The sequence below is a fragment of the Balaenoptera physalus genome (genome assembly GCF_965194825.1).
Source record: "Balaenoptera physalus genome assembly, chromosome: 2".
Lineage (NCBI taxonomy): Eukaryota > Metazoa > Chordata > Mammalia > Artiodactyla > Balaenopteridae > Balaenoptera > Balaenoptera physalus.
Window position 1 is genome coordinate 123,225,834 of NC_138883.1, and position 16,994 is coordinate 123,242,827.

General features: G+C 41.5%; 1 protein-coding gene across 2 annotated transcripts in view; it reads left to right on the plus strand.

Moving 5' to 3' along the window:
* The window catches only part of MKRN3 (makorin ring finger protein 3), a 380,445-nt gene that overhangs the window by 294,994 nt on the left and 68,457 nt on the right, over positions 1-16,994 (plus strand). The window contains exon 1 of one of the 2 annotated variants that reach the window (XM_082450786.1): positions 10,226-11,888. The exons of the other annotated variant lie outside the window; for it this stretch is intronic. The gene's annotated coding sequence lies outside the window, so the exon portion shown is untranslated. Of the gene's footprint in view, positions 1-10,225; positions 11,889-16,994 lie in introns of those variants that run through there. 2 annotated transcript variants of the gene reach the window in all.

Sequence of the window (16,994 nt, forward strand, 5' to 3'; positions counted from 1 at the left end):
AAAGTTATATGGAATCACTAACATCCTGATATGTTATCAATCATAATTCTAGTCATTCTAAAATGTTATATGTCACAGAAATATCCAAGTTTCCTTCTAATTACATTGTACTCAAATATTTAACCATGCTATTTTAAGTTTTGTCCTGATGCATTTACAAAATCAAGATTTTCAGGAAGACTCATAAAAGGAAGTTTTTAACAAATATAAGTTTCTGATAGCCTTTAGATAATGTCATTGGACTAGGTGACAAATGACAAAACTAATGGAAAACCTGATTACTTCATCCAGATCAATAGGAATTAATTACATGTGACTGAAAGAACTGATGAATGTGGTTTATACCTTTACGACTTTGTGAAATATACTAGCTCTAACCTTTGTTTTTCAGAAAAAAACTTTTCTCTTATGCTATGACCTACAACAATTTGATAAAGTATGTCTTTGTGAACAAAGATGAAACATTTATCTTTTTCTCTCTACCCGATCCTGACAGAATTTGGCGTCTCTAGTTGGCTCTCCTGTGGACTTGATATTATGCTAATCATTGTTTTAATTTGTTCTTTGTTTCCAAATTGTTTGCTCTTTATGTTTCCCTGCTGCATTATGTCTTTGTCAATGTTACTAGCTGCATTACTTATATCCCATCTATTTTATAAGGTTGTTGTCTCTTACAGTACCCAGTGTGTAGCCAGGCCTCCAACAAAACTTCTATGGCTAAACATCTTAAGGAAATAGATCACATTTATAACATAAAATAATTGTAATAGTGTGATTCTAGGTATGGGAAGAAGCAATAAGGGAAAATGTCTCCTGGATCATAATTAGACAGAGGATCTAAAGAATCTTTAATTATCAGTAGGGTCTGATCCTAAAATTAGCACCTGGAGTGGCATATCAAGAATTTTCACCTGACCTGGGATGAGCCTCCCAGTACTGTGGGACAAAATTTGATCACGAAATGTCTCCCAAATATTAGTCAAATTCCTGACCAAGAGGAGAGGATCAGTCACCAGCGATTGCAGCCCTCCAACGTGAGCCAGTGAACCCTGAGGAAACTCAGGAAGGAGAATACCTGCCATCTAGCAGCCATCAGACTGCAGCCACTCCTTATGATGAGCCCTGAGGACACTCAGGCTATGAAAATACAGGATACAGGCCCCAGATAGCTGTGGTGCATATCAAAGGAATGATTTCAGTAAGCACAGAGCCTTGCATCTTCCCATACATAGAAAAACGCTAATTTCCTTAACTTCAGATGTAGCCTCATGGGCTTGAAACCCTCAAAATTCCCGATAACTCTCAACTTTCAGGGTGTGAATTTTTTTTAAGTCAACAGGTGTAAAGTAGATAGTTCCAAAGAGGAACAAAAGACAAATCTCAACATTTGGAACACTGGCACTGACGGCGGATGCTCCCAGAAAGATCCATCTAATGGAGCATTTAGAACAGTTGTCACTCCTTTTTCCACAAGATTGTGGAATGGACATTGACAGTGGGGAATCGTAACAGGGAAGAAGTAAATCGGACTCCATGTTGGATCTGTTTCTTTGACTTTAACCTTTGCTTTTTGTTGTTTTTGTTATTGTAATTATGCATAATGCCCTGACTCAGGGAACCCAGTCCCTCTGCCTGAATGCTGAACTAAAGTGCCTCTGTTTAGCTCACAGGGAGACAATCTGACCCTGCCCACCTGTAAATGGCTGAAATTAACACATCCTCTCATCAAGGCGGGTCATTCCAAGGAGATGTTTTGCAAGACTGATGGCTCTTTTAACTTTACTTCCTCACTGCCCCTGTCTTTCTATTTTGCCTTTTTTACTTTACTTACCTCTCTGATTCTATGAAAGAAACTGGCAACCAGACCCTGATAAGATGTTTTTTGGAGACACTAGTCCGCCATCTTCTCAGTCTGCCCGCTTTCCAAATAAAGTCGTGTTCCTTGCCTCAATACCTCATCTCTGATTTATTGGCCTGTCATGCAGCGAGCAGAGCGCGCTTGGACTTGGTGACAGTCCTGCAATGCTTTCACCTGGACACACTTCTCCTCAAGCAACAAAATACAAGGAAACTATATGGGACTAAAAACAACTGCATGCATGTGCAGTTAGAGCAAATTCTAGACAAAAGATACAAAGAGACCAAAAAACCCAATTGCCACTTTTGAAGAACCTGGAGCAAAAGCAGAGGGTTGGGAGCAAAAGCAGGGTACTGCACATGACCCCCTGCACACACCACCACCTAAGGGGTGGGCACACCACCTAAGCCATCCCTCTGGCCCGACCCCTGGACACACCCCTACCCTCACTCCTTAGAAGGACCCAGCTCACCACCCTCAGGGAGTGAGCAAGCAAGGAAACATGTTGTTTGTTCTCGCTTCCCCCTGCTGCAGCAGAAGTCGCAATAAAGACCTGCCTGAATTTCTTGTCTGGCCTTTGATCAATTTCTATTTGTTAAGGAGGTCAAGAACACTGATTGGTAACATACTTTGTGGTGACACCACGAAGGGACTATTGTCCCCTTCCCAGGAGAGGATATGGGCACCTCTAGGACCACTGAATGCCGCTTCCCAGTGCGTGACAAGTGGCCACCCGAACCTCTTGTTTCAGCATCAGCAAGTTTGGTAAGTCTGCTTTCCTGGCCCCTGGGAGTCTCAGTACCCTCATTCAGGCAATGCTTTCCCCCTCCCCTTGTCCCTTTTCCCTCACCACTTTCCCTTTCCCCTTTGTTCCTTTCCCTTTCCTGAAATCTCTCTACTTCTCTCTCTGTCCTCTCTTCTCTCTGTCCTCTCTTACTTCTGTCCTATCCTTCTAAGACAGTGGATGTCAGGCAGCTACAGCATCATTTCTCTCAGCTTGTGAGACCTCCTCCCTTTTGACTGACAATGGCTCACCTTGACGGGTGACAAGCAGAGGTGGGAGAGGCTTGCCTCACAGCACACACCTTGGTCCAGGGGTTTCTCCCTGAACAGAAATGTTTGAGAGTGATAGAGGTTGAAACCTCATATCGTGTAGTGGCTGGAAGTCTGATCATCCCAATATTCTCACCTTTATTTTTCTGCCGCCAAGAGAACTCCCGTTGGGAATGGGCTGAAGCAGCAGATTTCTATATACTAGTGTATGTATGGGTGAGAGTCACACCTGTGGGTTGGGGACCCACAGACGACATACAACTGGCTGCTTTCCAGGCTTGATCACCCGCTGGGCAGTGGACAGGGTGCTCCCTCCTTCACTGGCGCTTTTTTTTTTAAAAAAAAGAAAGGCTCTTTTTTTTTTTTAAACTTTGGGTTTATTTATTTATTTATTTATGGCTGTGTTGGGTCTTCGTTTCCGTGCGAGGGCCCTCTCTAGTTGCGGCAAGCGGGGGCCACTCTTCATCGCGGTGCGTGGGCCTCTCACCATCGCGGCCTCTCCCGTTGCGGAGCACAGGCTCCAGACGCGCAGGCTCAGCAATTGTGGCTCATGGGCCTAGTCGCTCCGTGGCATGTGGGATCCTCCCAGACCAGGGCTCGAACCCGTGTCCCCTGCATTGGCAGGCAGACCCTCAACCACTGCGCCACCAGGGAAGCCCCTCACTGGCCCTTTTCGGAAGCACACAGGTTGGTGCCTGAATAGACACATGCAGGAGTCGGGTTGAAACAGAAATCTCCCTATTTCTGTCTCTTTCTCTTTTTCAGTCTTTTCTCTCTCCCCTCCCTTTACCTCTCCCTTGATCCTTATACCTGCATTCCCGTCCCCTTTATCCTGAAAACTTCTTGTTTGTGTCTTTAAGTTTTGTGATTTATATCTTTGTTCCTGATGTAGTTTTGTCTGTCCAACTGCTCCTGCAAGTCTCTACTGACATTGTGGGCATGGTGGAGCACTTGAGCCTTGAAATACAAACCCAGTCCACATTGTCTAAGACTCCAGCCTTGGGTTACTTAGTGGGATTTTAAAGAACAAAAAGAAAAGACAGGAGCTTGCATTTTTCCTTCTTCTGGTCTTGCAATGCACTATTCTGCCAGGGCTCTCAGGAACTACCTGATTCATCTGTAGTCCCCCAGACTGAGGGAAAAAAGGGCCATTTTAAATTCAAGCAGGAAAACTATGAGATCTCTGGTTCTGTACAAATTGGTTTGTCTGGTTTAAACCTGTGGGTTTAATTAATACAGACTTGTCTTTAGAGTCATCAACTTTAAGTACAATACTTTCACTGTATCTAGGGTTACTAGAAGTCAATAAGTGCATATTGTTTCTGTTATAAAATCTGTCAACAGGGAAAATAACCTGATATGATTAAATTTTTAAGTAAATGTAACTGGGATAAGAACTTTCTGGTAAATTCTACAGGAATAATTATGTTTTGGAAAGTTCCATCTAAAACAGTCTCTCTAAATTTTGGTAAACCTGAAACTAAGTTAAGTTAAATGGTAGGAATTAATTAAATATCCAGGCCATTTCAAATAAGATAAAATATTGGAACATTAATTGCTAAACAGCTCTAACTTTACCTACTCTTGCCTTCTTGTGAGAGAGAAACTAAAGCTGTTTGGTGCTGCCTTAAGACGTTCTCTACCAATCTACAGAATGCTACTGTAAAGGACAGTTCATGGTTGCTTAAGGAAAGTAGGATGTGTGTTTTCAGAAAAGAAGGTATGAGGAATGGAAATATATTTTGCTGAAAGGGAAAAGTGTGATTTTGTCCTAGAGCTGGCTATTTCTGAATGAGGAAAGAATAAAAGACTAAATATGGCTACAGAAAGTTGCAGAAGGCTTGTGGAAGAGGAACACTGAGAAAAGAATTTTGTATGTGGTCAGAATTTTCTAAGGTTGGATTAAATTTAGTTAGGTAAATGGATTTTATTAAGAGTAGGCTGATGCAAGACTGGATTTGGTTTCTCTCTCTCATAAGAGAACAAAGTTGTCCTGGAATGCTGTTTTTGATAACAGATCATGTGAGTTCCTGTGCCTTTAAGTGATCTATATTTACTTTTGATTTTTTTCCCACCTTATCGCAAGGAATAAATATTGTTTTACAGCAAACTATGATCTTATCTGACTGGGTGTTTTAAAACTTTTTAAACTTTTTGACAGACTTCCCAAATATCAAATTCTAATTGAAATTCTCCTGACTTCCAATTAACTTTGGGGTGCTTCAAGGGGCCCCTGGAACATCCCAAAGAGAGATCCTAAACTAACTGAGTTAAACTGTGAGGAGAGGTTTGGCAGGTTCTCCCTAAATGCTGACAAGTATAGGGATGAATTTATCAGGTTGGGGTTGACATTCTCACCTGGTAGGCCATCATGGTTATTCTGGCCCACTGTTGCACCCTGGATGAAAAGGAACATATACTGAGAAAGGCCAGAGAACACACAGATGGCCTACTGGCCACCAATCCACACCACCAAATTTATCAGGTGGGTGGAGATGTAATCCCAGAACATGATCCACACTGGGACTATGAAGATTGTGTAGGCCAGGGGTCTTCCCTGGTGCTGCAGTGGTTGAGAATCTGCCTGCCAATGCAGGGGACACGGGTTCGAACCCTGCTCTGGGAAGATCCCACATGCTGGGGAGCAACTAGGCCTGTGAGCCACAATTACTGAGCCTGCACATCTGGAGCCTGTGTTCCACAACAAGAGAGGCAGCGATAATGAGAGGCCTGCACACCACGATGAAGAGTGGCCCCCACTTGCCACAACTAGAGAAAGTCCTCGCACAGAAACGAAGACCCAACACAGCCAAAAATAAATAAATAAATAAATAATTTTAAAAAAAGAGGAGTCAAGCTTCATTACGATTGTGTAGACATTCACAGAAAGACAGACAAGATGAAAAGGCAGAGGGCTATATACCAGATGAAGGAATAAGATAAAACCTCAGAAAAACAACTAAAAGAAGTGGAGATAGGCAACCTTCCGAAAAAAGAATTCAGAATAATGATAGTGAAGATGATCCAGGACCTCGGAATAAGAATGGAGGCAAAGATCGAGAAGATGCAAGAAATGTTTAACAAAGACCTAGAAGAATTAAAGAACAAACAAACAGAGAGGAACAATACAATAACTGAAATGAAAACTACACTAGAAGGAATCAATAGCAGAATAACTGAGGTAGAAGAACGGATAAGTGACCTGGAAGACAGAATGGTGGAATTCACTGCTGTGGAACAGACTAAAGAAAAAAGAATGAAAAGAAATGAAGACAGCCTAAGAGACCTCTGCAACAACATTAAATGCAACAACATTCATATTATAGGGGTCACAGAAGGAGAAGAGAGAGAGAAAAACCCAAGAAAATATTTGAAGAGATTATAGTTGTAAACTTCCCTAACATGGGAAGGGAAATAGCCACCCAAGTCCAGGAAGTGCAGTGAGTCCCATATAGGATAAACCCAAGGAGAAACACACCGAGACGCATAGTAATCAAATTGGCAAAAATTAAAGACAAAGAAAAATTATTGAAAGCAGCAAGGGAAAAACAACAAATAACATACAAGGGAACTCCCATACGGTTAACAGCTGATTTCTCAGCAGAAACTCTACAAGCCAGAAGGGAGTGGCAGGATATAATTAAAGTGATGAAAGGGAAGAACCTACAACCAAGATTACTCTACCCGGCAAGGATCTCATTCAGATTTGATGGAGAAATCAAAAGCTTTACAGACAAGCAAAAGCTAAGAGAATTCAGCACCACCAAACCAGCTCTACAACAAATGCTAAAGGAACTTCTCTAAGTGGGAAACACAAGAGAAGAAAAGGACCTACAAAAACAAACCCAAAACAATTAAGAAAATGGTCATAGGAACATACATATCGATAATTACCTTAAACGTGAATGGATTAAATGCTCCAACCAAAAGACACAGGTTTGCTGAATGGATATAAAGACAAGACCCATATATATGCTCTCTACAAGAGACCCACTTCAGACCTAGGGACACATACAGACTGAAAGTGAGGGGATGGAAAAAGATATTCCATGCAAATGGAAATCTAAAGAAAGCTGGAGTAGCTATACTCATATCAGATAAAATAGACTTTAAAATAAAGAATGTTACAAGAGACAAGGAAGGACACTAAATAATGATCAAGGGATCAATCCAAGAAGAAGATATAACAATTATAAATATATATGCACCCACCATAGGAGCACCTCAATACATAAGGCAACTGCTAACAGCTATAAAAGAGGAAATTGATAGTAACACAATAATAGTGGGGGACTTTAACACCTCACTTACACCAATGGACAGATCATCGAAAATAAAAATAAATAAGGAAACAGAAGCTTTAAATGACACAATAGACCAGATAGATTTAATTGATATTTATAGGACATTCCATCCAAAAACAGCAGATTACACTTTCTTCTCAAGTGCGCATGGAACATTCTCCAGGATACATCACATCTTGGGTCACAAATCAAGCCTCAGTTAATTTAGGAAAATTGAAATCATATCAAGCATCTTTTCTTTTTTTTTTTTTTTTAAAGAAATTCACGTTCTTTTTATTTATGTATTTATGGCTGTGTTGGGTCTTCGTTTCTGTGTGAGGGCTTTCTCTAGTTGTGGCAAGCGGGGACCACTCTTCATCGCGGTGCATGGGCCTCTCACTATCGCAGCCTCTCTTGTTGCAGAGCACAGGCTCCAGACACGCAGGCTAAGTAATTGTGGCTCACGGGCCCAGTTGCCCCGCGGCATGTGGGATCTTCCCAGACCAGGGCTCGAACCCGTGTCCCCTGCATTGGCAGGCAGACTCTCAATCATTGGGCCATCAGGGAAGCCCTCAAGCATCTTTTCTGACCACAACGCTATCAGATTAGAAATGAATTACAGGGAAAAAACCGTAAAAAACACAAACACATGGAGGCTAAACAATACGTTACTAAATAACCAAGAGATCACTGAAGAAATCAAAGAGGAAATCAAAAAATACCTAGAGACAAATGACAATGAAAACACGATGATCCAAAACCTATGGGATGCAGCAAAAGCAGTTCTAAGAGGGAAGTTTATAGCTATACAAGCTTACCTAAAGAAACAAGAAAAATCTCAAGTAAACAATCTAACTTTACACCTAAAGGAACTAGAGAAAGAAGAACAAACAAAACCCAAAGTTAGCAGAAGGAAAGAAATCATAAAGATCAGATCAGAAATAAATGAAATAGAAACAAAGAAAACAAGAGCAAAGATCAATAAAACTGAAAGCTGGTTCTTTGAGAAGATAAACAAAATTTATAAGCCATTAGCCATCAAGCCATTAGACTCATCAAGAAAAAGAGGGAGAGGACTCAAATCAATAAAATTAGAAATGAAAAAGGAGAAGTAACAACTGACACCGCAGAAATACAAAGCATGCTAAGAGACTACTACAAGCAACTCTATGCCAATAAAATGGACAACCTGGAAGAAATGGACAAATTCTTAGAAAGGTATAACCTTCCAAGACTGAACCAGGAAGAAATAGAAAATATGAACAGACCAATCCCAAGTAATGAAATTGAAACTGTGATTAAAAATTTTCCAACAAACAAAAGTCCAGGACCAGATGGCTTCACAGGTGAATTCTATCAAACATTTAGAGAAGAGCTAACACCCATCCTTCTCAAACTCTTCCAAAAAATTGCAGAGGAAGGAACACTCCCAAACTCATTCTATGAGGCCACCATCACCCTGATACCAAAACCAGACAAAGATAGTACAAAAAAAGAAATTACAGACCAATATCACTGATGAATATAGATGCAAAAATTCTCATCAAAATACTAACAAACAGAATCCAACAACACATTAAAAGAATCATACACCACGATCAAGTGGGATTTATCCCAGGGATGCAAGGATTCTTCAATATATGCAAATCAATCAATATGATACACCATATAAACAAATTGAAGAATAAAAACCATATGATCATCTCAATAGATGCAGGAAAAGCTTTTGACAAAATTCAACACTCATTTATGATAAAAGCTCTCCAGAAAGTGGGCATAGAGGGAACCTACCTCAACATAATAAAGGCCATATATGACAAACCCACAGCAAACATCATTCTCAATGGTGAAAAATGGAAAACATTTCCCCTAAGATCAGGTACAAGACAAGGATGTCCACTCTCACCACTATTATTCAACACAGTTTTAGTAGTTCTAGCCACGGCAATCAGAGAAGAAAAAGAAATAAAAGGAATCCAAATTGGAAAAGAAGTAAAACTGTCACTGTTTGCAGATGACATGATATTATACATAGAGAATCCTAAAGATGCCATCAGAAAACTACTAGAGCTAATTAATGAATTTGGTAAAGTTGCAGGATATAATTAATGCACAGAAATCTCTTGCATTCCTATACACTAATGATGAAAAATCTGAAAGAGAAATTATCGAAACACTCCCATTTACCATTGCAACAAAAAGAATCAAATACCTAGGAATAAACCTACCTAAGGAGACAAAAGACCTGTATGCAGAAAATTATAAGACACTGATGAAAGAAATTAAAGATGATACCAACAGGTGGAGAGATACACCATGTTTTTGGATTGGAAGAAACAATATTGTGAAAATGACTCTACTACCCAAAGCAATCTACAGATTCAATGCAATCCCTATCAAATTACCAATGGCATTTTTTACAGAACTAGAACAAATCATCTTAAAATTTGTATGGAGACACAAAAGACCCTGAATATCCAAAGCAGTCTTGAGGGAAAAAAACGGAGCTGGAGGAATCAGACTCCCTGACTTCAGATTATAGTACAAAGCTACAGTAATCAAGACAATATGGTACTGGCATAAAAACAGAAACATAGATCAATGGAACAAGATAGAAAGCCCAGAGACAAACCCATGCACCCATGGTCAACTAATCTATGACAAAGGAGCCAAGGATATACAATGGAGAAAACACAGTCTCTTCAATAAGTGGTGCTGGGAAAACTGGACAGCTACATGTAAAAGAATGAAATTAGAACACTCCCTAACACCATATACAAAAATAAACTCAAAATGGATTTGAGACCTGAATGTAAGTCCGGACACTATAAAACTCTTAGAGGAAAGCATAGGCAGAACACTCTTTGACATAAATCACAGCAAGATCTTTTTTGATCCTCCACCTAGAGTAATGGAAATAAAAACAAAAATAAACAAATGGGAACTAATGAAACTTAAAAGCTTTTGCACAACAAAGGAAACCATAAACAAGACGAAAAGTCAAACCTCAGAATGGGAGAAAATATTTTCAAATGAATCAACGGACAAAGGATTAATCTCCAAAATATATAAACAGCTCATTCAGCTCAATATTAAGGAAACACACAACCCAATCCAAAAATGGGCAGAAGACCTAAATAGACATTTCTCCAAAGAAGACATACAGATGGCCAAGAAGCACATGAAAAGATGTTCAACATCACTAATTATTAGAGAAATGCAAATCAAAACTACAATGAGGTATCACCTCACACCAGTTAGAATGGGCATCATCAGAAAATCTACAAACAGCAAATGCTGGAGAGCGTGTGGAGAAAAGGGAACCCTCTTGCACTGTTGGTGAGAATGTAAATTCATACAGCCACTATGGGGAACAGTATGGAGGTTCCTTAAAAAACTCAAAATAGAATTACCATATGATCCAGCAATCCCACTACTGGGCGTATACCCAGAGAAAACCGTAATTCAAAAAGACACATGCACCCCAATGTTCATTGCAGCACTATTTACCATAGCCAGGTCATGGAAGCAACCTGAATGCCCATCGACAGACGAATGGATAAAGAAGAGGTGGTACATATATACAATGGAATATTACTCAGCCATTAAAAGGAATGAAATTGAGTCATTTGTTTAGATGTGGATGGATCTAGAGACTGTCATACAGAGTGAAGTAAGTCAGAAAGAGAAAAACAATTATCGTATATTAACGCATGTATGTGGAACCTAGAAAAATGGTACAGATGAGCCGGTTTGCTGGGCAGAAGTTGAGACACAGATGCAGAGAACAAACGTATGGACACCAAGGAGGGAAAACTGTGGTGGGTTGGGCATGGTGGTGTGCTGAATTGGGCGATTGGGCTTGACATGTATACACTGATGTGTATAAAATTGATGACTAATAAGAACTTGCAGTATAAAAAAACAAACAAACAAAACAACTAATACTAAACTTTCATTGGGTTATTTGTATGGAAATATGTTAATATAAATGTTTCAGACATTATGTGAAATTTCTAAAAATCTTCTATGTTCTGGTATAATGTTATAAGTCATAATTCTAGTTATTACTTTAAAATGTATATCTCAGAAATAACTAAATTTCCTTGTCAATTGCATTATTAGGAACTTTCATCAAATCTTTAACCGTGGTCATTTTTAAGTCTTTTGTCATTTACAGACAGTTCTGTGTGTACTCTGACGCTTTTGCATATATGTTCCTATAAAAAGGTTTCATCTTCAATGAATTCATGGAAAAGACTCTGACAAGTACAGGTTTCTGGCAAATGACTGTACTGCTGAACTGAATGAATAAGCATTTTCAGAACTCTAATGAAAAACTGATGAACTCATAAAAGTGCTAACAAAAGATCAAGATGAAAAAAATAATTAATTACATGGGACTGAGTGAACTGATGAGGATGATTATAACTTTTGTGACTTTGTTTGAATTAAAAAAAAAATCCCACAAGGACTCAGAGGCAAAGAATATACAAATCAATTTTCACTGCAAAGTAAAGGAGCTGTTACAGTGGAGGATTACTGGACTGAATGTCAATAATATGACATAATATGAGTGTGGTTCGTGTTTGGTAAATGCAATCATTGTTGCTTTTGTTGTGGTCATCCATTTGCAATGCTTGGTGTCAGTCTATTTATCTCTTGTAAAAATAAAATACAGTGTGTGTGTGTGTGTGTGTGTGTGTGTGTGTGTGTGTGAAAAAACAAACAAACAAAAAAAGACTAAAAGCAACTCTGGAGAGGTTTAGGGGTTCCAAAAGCACTCTTGCAATTTTATTATTACCAAACCCTAAGATGGTGTGAAAAAAACTCGAACGAACTTTTTGGCCAGCCCAATATTTCAGTATATGCTTAGTAAATTAAATAAATTTTCTTTAAAAAAAAAAGAAAAGAAAAGAAAAATATTGTGTAGGCCAGGTTAGGATGAGACATTGTATTACTTTTCTATCAGAAGGAATGAAAAGGTGTAAGGTGAAGGCTGTAAATTATGATAAGGTCTGAGAGGTTACACAGGAAAAAATGAAAACCCAGCAGTCTTCCTGAGCCTGGTGGAAGAGGCATTCAGGAAGTACACCAATACAGACCCTGAGTCCTCAGAAGGAAGGACATTCTTGGCCATGCATTTTGTCACCCAGGCTGCTCCTGATGCCAGAGAAAATTACAAAAGCTTGAGGCTGGGCCCCAAACCCCATTGTAAACCTTGGTAAAGGAGGCCTTTAAGGTTTATAACAACCGAGACTTAATGGAGGAGGCCAATAACGGTAAGAGGCTAATAAAGAAAATTCAGCTTTAGGCTGCTCTGATCCACCCACCACCTCGAGGGGACCCTGGAGGGCTGAGAAGGCTGGACAGACCGCCAAGAAGCTGCCTGGGCCTGAACCAGTGTGCTTTTTGTCGGAAAGGGGGGCACTGGATGGGGGAATGTACTGAGCGCCCTCCCGTGGGATGCCCGAGGGGCAACACTGACCGGCCCCAGTTCGCTGTGAATCTCTCAGATGCAAGATTCCCACACACCGAATGATTGGCCCCGAGCGCCTGCCCTGCTCCGATCCCACTCAATCCATCCTCATTACTCCCGCAGAGCCTTGTGTCACCCTCGATGTGGCAGGTAGGAGAATTGAATTTCTTTAAGACAGTGGAGCTGCCTGCTCTGTTCTGACGTGGCCGGCTGGCCCTCTTTCCATGACTCTACTGTGATGGGAGTTGATGGACAGCCAAAAGTAAGGCGATTTATGTCTCTCCTTGCCTGCAGAGTCGGGTCCATTATTATTACTCCTTTTTATATATGTCAGAATGTCCTGTCCCTCTCCTTGGGAGAGATTTGCTAAATGAGTTAGGACCTAGTCTATTCTTAGGACAGAATGAAGTCCAAGGAGGTAAAGAATCCAAACAGAGAATGCCATGTATTATGAGTCCCAGATGACCCACCTGTTGGGCATCAAAATATTCCCCACGACCTCCCCCAAGAAATTAGAGAACAAGTAGATCCTGCAGTTTGGAATACTTTGGTGCCAGGGAAAGCAAAATGTGTTCCCCTGATAAAAATAAGGTTAAGCCCTGGGGAAAAATACACCTGGAAGAGAAAATATCCTTTAAAGCCGGAGGACCTGAGGGGAATCCAACCACTGCTCAGCAAATTCCTAAAACACGGACTCATTAGGCCCTGCCAATCCCCATGCAACACTCAATCCTCCCCATTCAGAAGCCTAACAGAGAGTGTTGGTTTGTGCAAGACTTATGAGCAGTGAATAAGGTTGCCTCACCGAAGTGCCAGGGAGCGCTCAGCATTTCTCTGTTTTGGACCTCACAGATGCATTTTTTCTGTATTCCCCTACATCCAGACTTTCAATACCTTTTTGCCTTTGAATTGGATGGACGCTGACACCCTGGAGGCTACCCAGTATACCTGGACAGTGCGTCCTCAGGGTTTTCAGGACAGCTTCCATCTTTTTGGAAACATGTTAGCAAAAGAACTGAGGGAACTGAGCCTTGAGAAGGGAACTCTATTACAATATGTTGATGACTTATTGATAAGTAGTGAGACCAAACAAGATTCAGATCAAAATACTGTTAGAGTCCTAAATTTTCCAGCAAAAAGGGGATATAAAACCTCTCCAACCAAGGCTCAGATCTCACAGCAACAGGTTCAATATTTCGGATTTGTTTTGAGCCCAGGGGCACAAGCCATGGCCAAAGATCCAAAAACAGCAATTTGTGCATTACCATCTCCAACCACAAAGAAACAACTCCGAGGCTTCCTTGAGATGGTTGGGTTCTGTTGTATCTGGATTCCAACTTATGGCCTTATAGAAAAACCCCTATATGAGGCTCTAAAGGGAGGAGAAAGGGAACCCCTTCAATGGAATAAGGACCACCGTCAGGCCTTTGAGACTCTAAAGACTGAGTTGAATAGAGTGCCAGCACTGGGGCTTCCAAATTTGGAGAAGTCCTTTACCCGATACGTTCGTGAGACATCAGGGACAGCACTAAGAATCCTGACCCAAAAGTTGGGACCGGATCAGAGACCAGAGGCTTACTTTTCCAAACAACTAACAAAAAGGAGCAGAACAATAACAAAGAATAAAAGAATAAAATAAAATTTAAAAAGAATAAAAAATAAAATAAAATTAGAAAGAAAAAGGTCATAAAAGGCCCTGGTGGTGTTGGGGGGTTGTGGGGGTGGGCAGCGCCCAGGCTCATGGCTGGCGGGGGTCCCAGAGGGCTGAGGTTCAGGCCCAGGACCCCAGCAGGTTTGCCAAGGCCCAAGCCAGTTGGGGAGATGCTAGCCTTGTTCCCCTCTGATCTCCCGATCCCCCGAAGGTCTCTCCCTATTCCCACCGATCCCCACATCGTGGTTGGGCCCCTCCACATGTGGGAACCCCTCTCCTTCCCCTGCTGCCCCGCAGGGGTGCCTGGTCCCATCACACCTCAACCTTTTCTCCCCCCCCTTCTTCCCTTCCACGTCCTACCCAGTCGCGCTGGAGTTCCTCCCATCCCTTTAGGTGTCCGAGGCCCCCCCACCAATGCCTGGTAGGTGCCCTAGTTGTGAGAAGATGCAAACTCTGTGTCCTTCTACTCCACTGTCTTCTGACTCATTGGCCCTGGGATGGCCAAACTGCCTGTGGGCAGTAGCAGCCACAGCCCTGTTGGTTAGTGAGGCTTCCAAGCTCACCCTGGGACAACACTTAGATGTTAACCCTTCATCAGGTACAATCTGTGCTGGAAGTCAAAGGACATCACTGGTTGACTGGAGCAAGGTTAACAAGATATCAGGCCCTCCTAATGGACACCTCAACATTACCTTAAAGGTGTGCCAAACCCTGAACCCGGCAACTCTGCTTTCAGCGGTCGAGAGTGGAGACTTATTGCGTCAGTGTATAGAGACCATAGAACAAACTTGCTCCAGCAGGTCTGATCTTCTAGATGAGCCTTCTGACAGCCCTGAGGTCGAATGGTTTACTGATGGGAGCACTTTTGTATTGATAGAAATGGGAACCTGATAGGCAGGGTATGCCATAGCTAGTCTAGGTGAAGTTATAGAAGTCAAGCCCCTGCCACCCCAGACGTCAGCCCAGAAAGCTGAATTAATTGAATTAATGAGAGCTTTGTAATTAGGGAAGGGTAAGAAATTAAATATTTTTACTGACCCTAAATATGGGTTCCACATGCTACAGGCCCATGCTGCCATTTGGAAAGAAAGAGGAATGTTAACCACTAGAAATTCCCCCATAATACATAAAGATTTGATTCTTGCTCTTTTAGAAGCAGTGCAGCTTTCAACCCAGGTAGCAGTAATACGCTGTAGAAGCCATCAGAGGGATGGATCTTTTTTGAGCCAAGGGAACAGCAAAGCTGATCAAATTGCAAAACAGGTAGCATGATTGCAGGAACATGAACAAGTTATGACTCTAGTGATTGGCCCCCCTGAACTCCCTAGCCTTCCCCAGTACTCCCCACAAGAATAAGAAAATGCAAAAAAAAAAGGGGGTATGAGAAGGGAAGCACAGGGTGTATAAAAAGGAGGATAAAGTTCTAATCCTAGTGGCTTGACAGTGGAAACTCACTAAGAGTTTACATGATGCCACCCACTATGGGAGGGATGTACTATGGGACTTGATGCAAAAGGCTTTTTCAGGGAAGGGGCTTAAAAGAACAGTAAAAACAAGTAACACTTGCCTGTGATTTGTATGGCTGTAATAACCCACAGACCCATCCAATCCCTCCTTCGTTACTCAGGGCAATTCAATGCCGAGGGACATACCCAGGGGAAGACTGGCAGTTAGATTTCACACAAATGCCCCCATGATCAGGAATATAAATATCTTCCGGTGTTTGTCGATACTTTCATAGGATGAGTTGAAGCCTTCCACACCTTTATCTAAAAAGGCTATGGAAGTCTGTAAGTCCCTTTTTAAAGAAATAATTATTCAGTTTGGACTACCAAAGTCCCTCCAGAGCAATAACGGGCCCTTTATAGCCAAAATCACGCAGCAGATCACAACAGCCCTAGGGATAGATTACAAGCTACACACCTCTTGACACCCCCAGTCTTCAGGGAAGGTGGAGAAAATGAACCATACTTTAGAGAAAACCTTATCAAAGCTCTGCCAAAAAACTCATGAACCCTGGACCAACTTGCACTCCTCAGGGTCTGTGTAGCCCCCAGGAGTGGTCTGAGATTTAGCCCATTTGAAATGATATGGGAGGCCTTTTCTTACTACTACATTGTACTGTATGGAGGTGAACCAGGCCCTGAGATATATTATTAATCTAGGACAAGTTCAGAAGGCAATCAGGACTATGCCCACAAAATACTGCCAGGTCCCACTAAAAATAGAGGAAGGAGCAGTCCCTTCACAAATAAACCCCAGGGACCAAGTTCTTAAAACCTGGAAATTTGGATCCCCGAAGACCAACTATTGCCATAATGGAAGGTCCCCTATAAAGTAATTTTAACCACCCCCACTGCTGTCAAACTCAAGGGATATCTAGTTGGGTACATTTGTCCACACTAAAGCTTTTACCTCCAGAAGCCCCACAGGTCACAACAGAAGAGCAATACACCTGTGAGCCAGTGGAAGATCTGAGATATCTATTCAAAAGACAGGCACCATCAACAGATAAGTAAAATGATGTAGTGGGTTGGCTCCTATTTGAAGCCTTAATGGGACTTGGGACCTCTCTTGTTTCCTTGGCTGATGTGGTTCTTGACAACTGTCTGGCTGTTGATTACCTTCCGGCAGAACAAGGTAGAGTTTGTGCGACAACTAATACTTCCT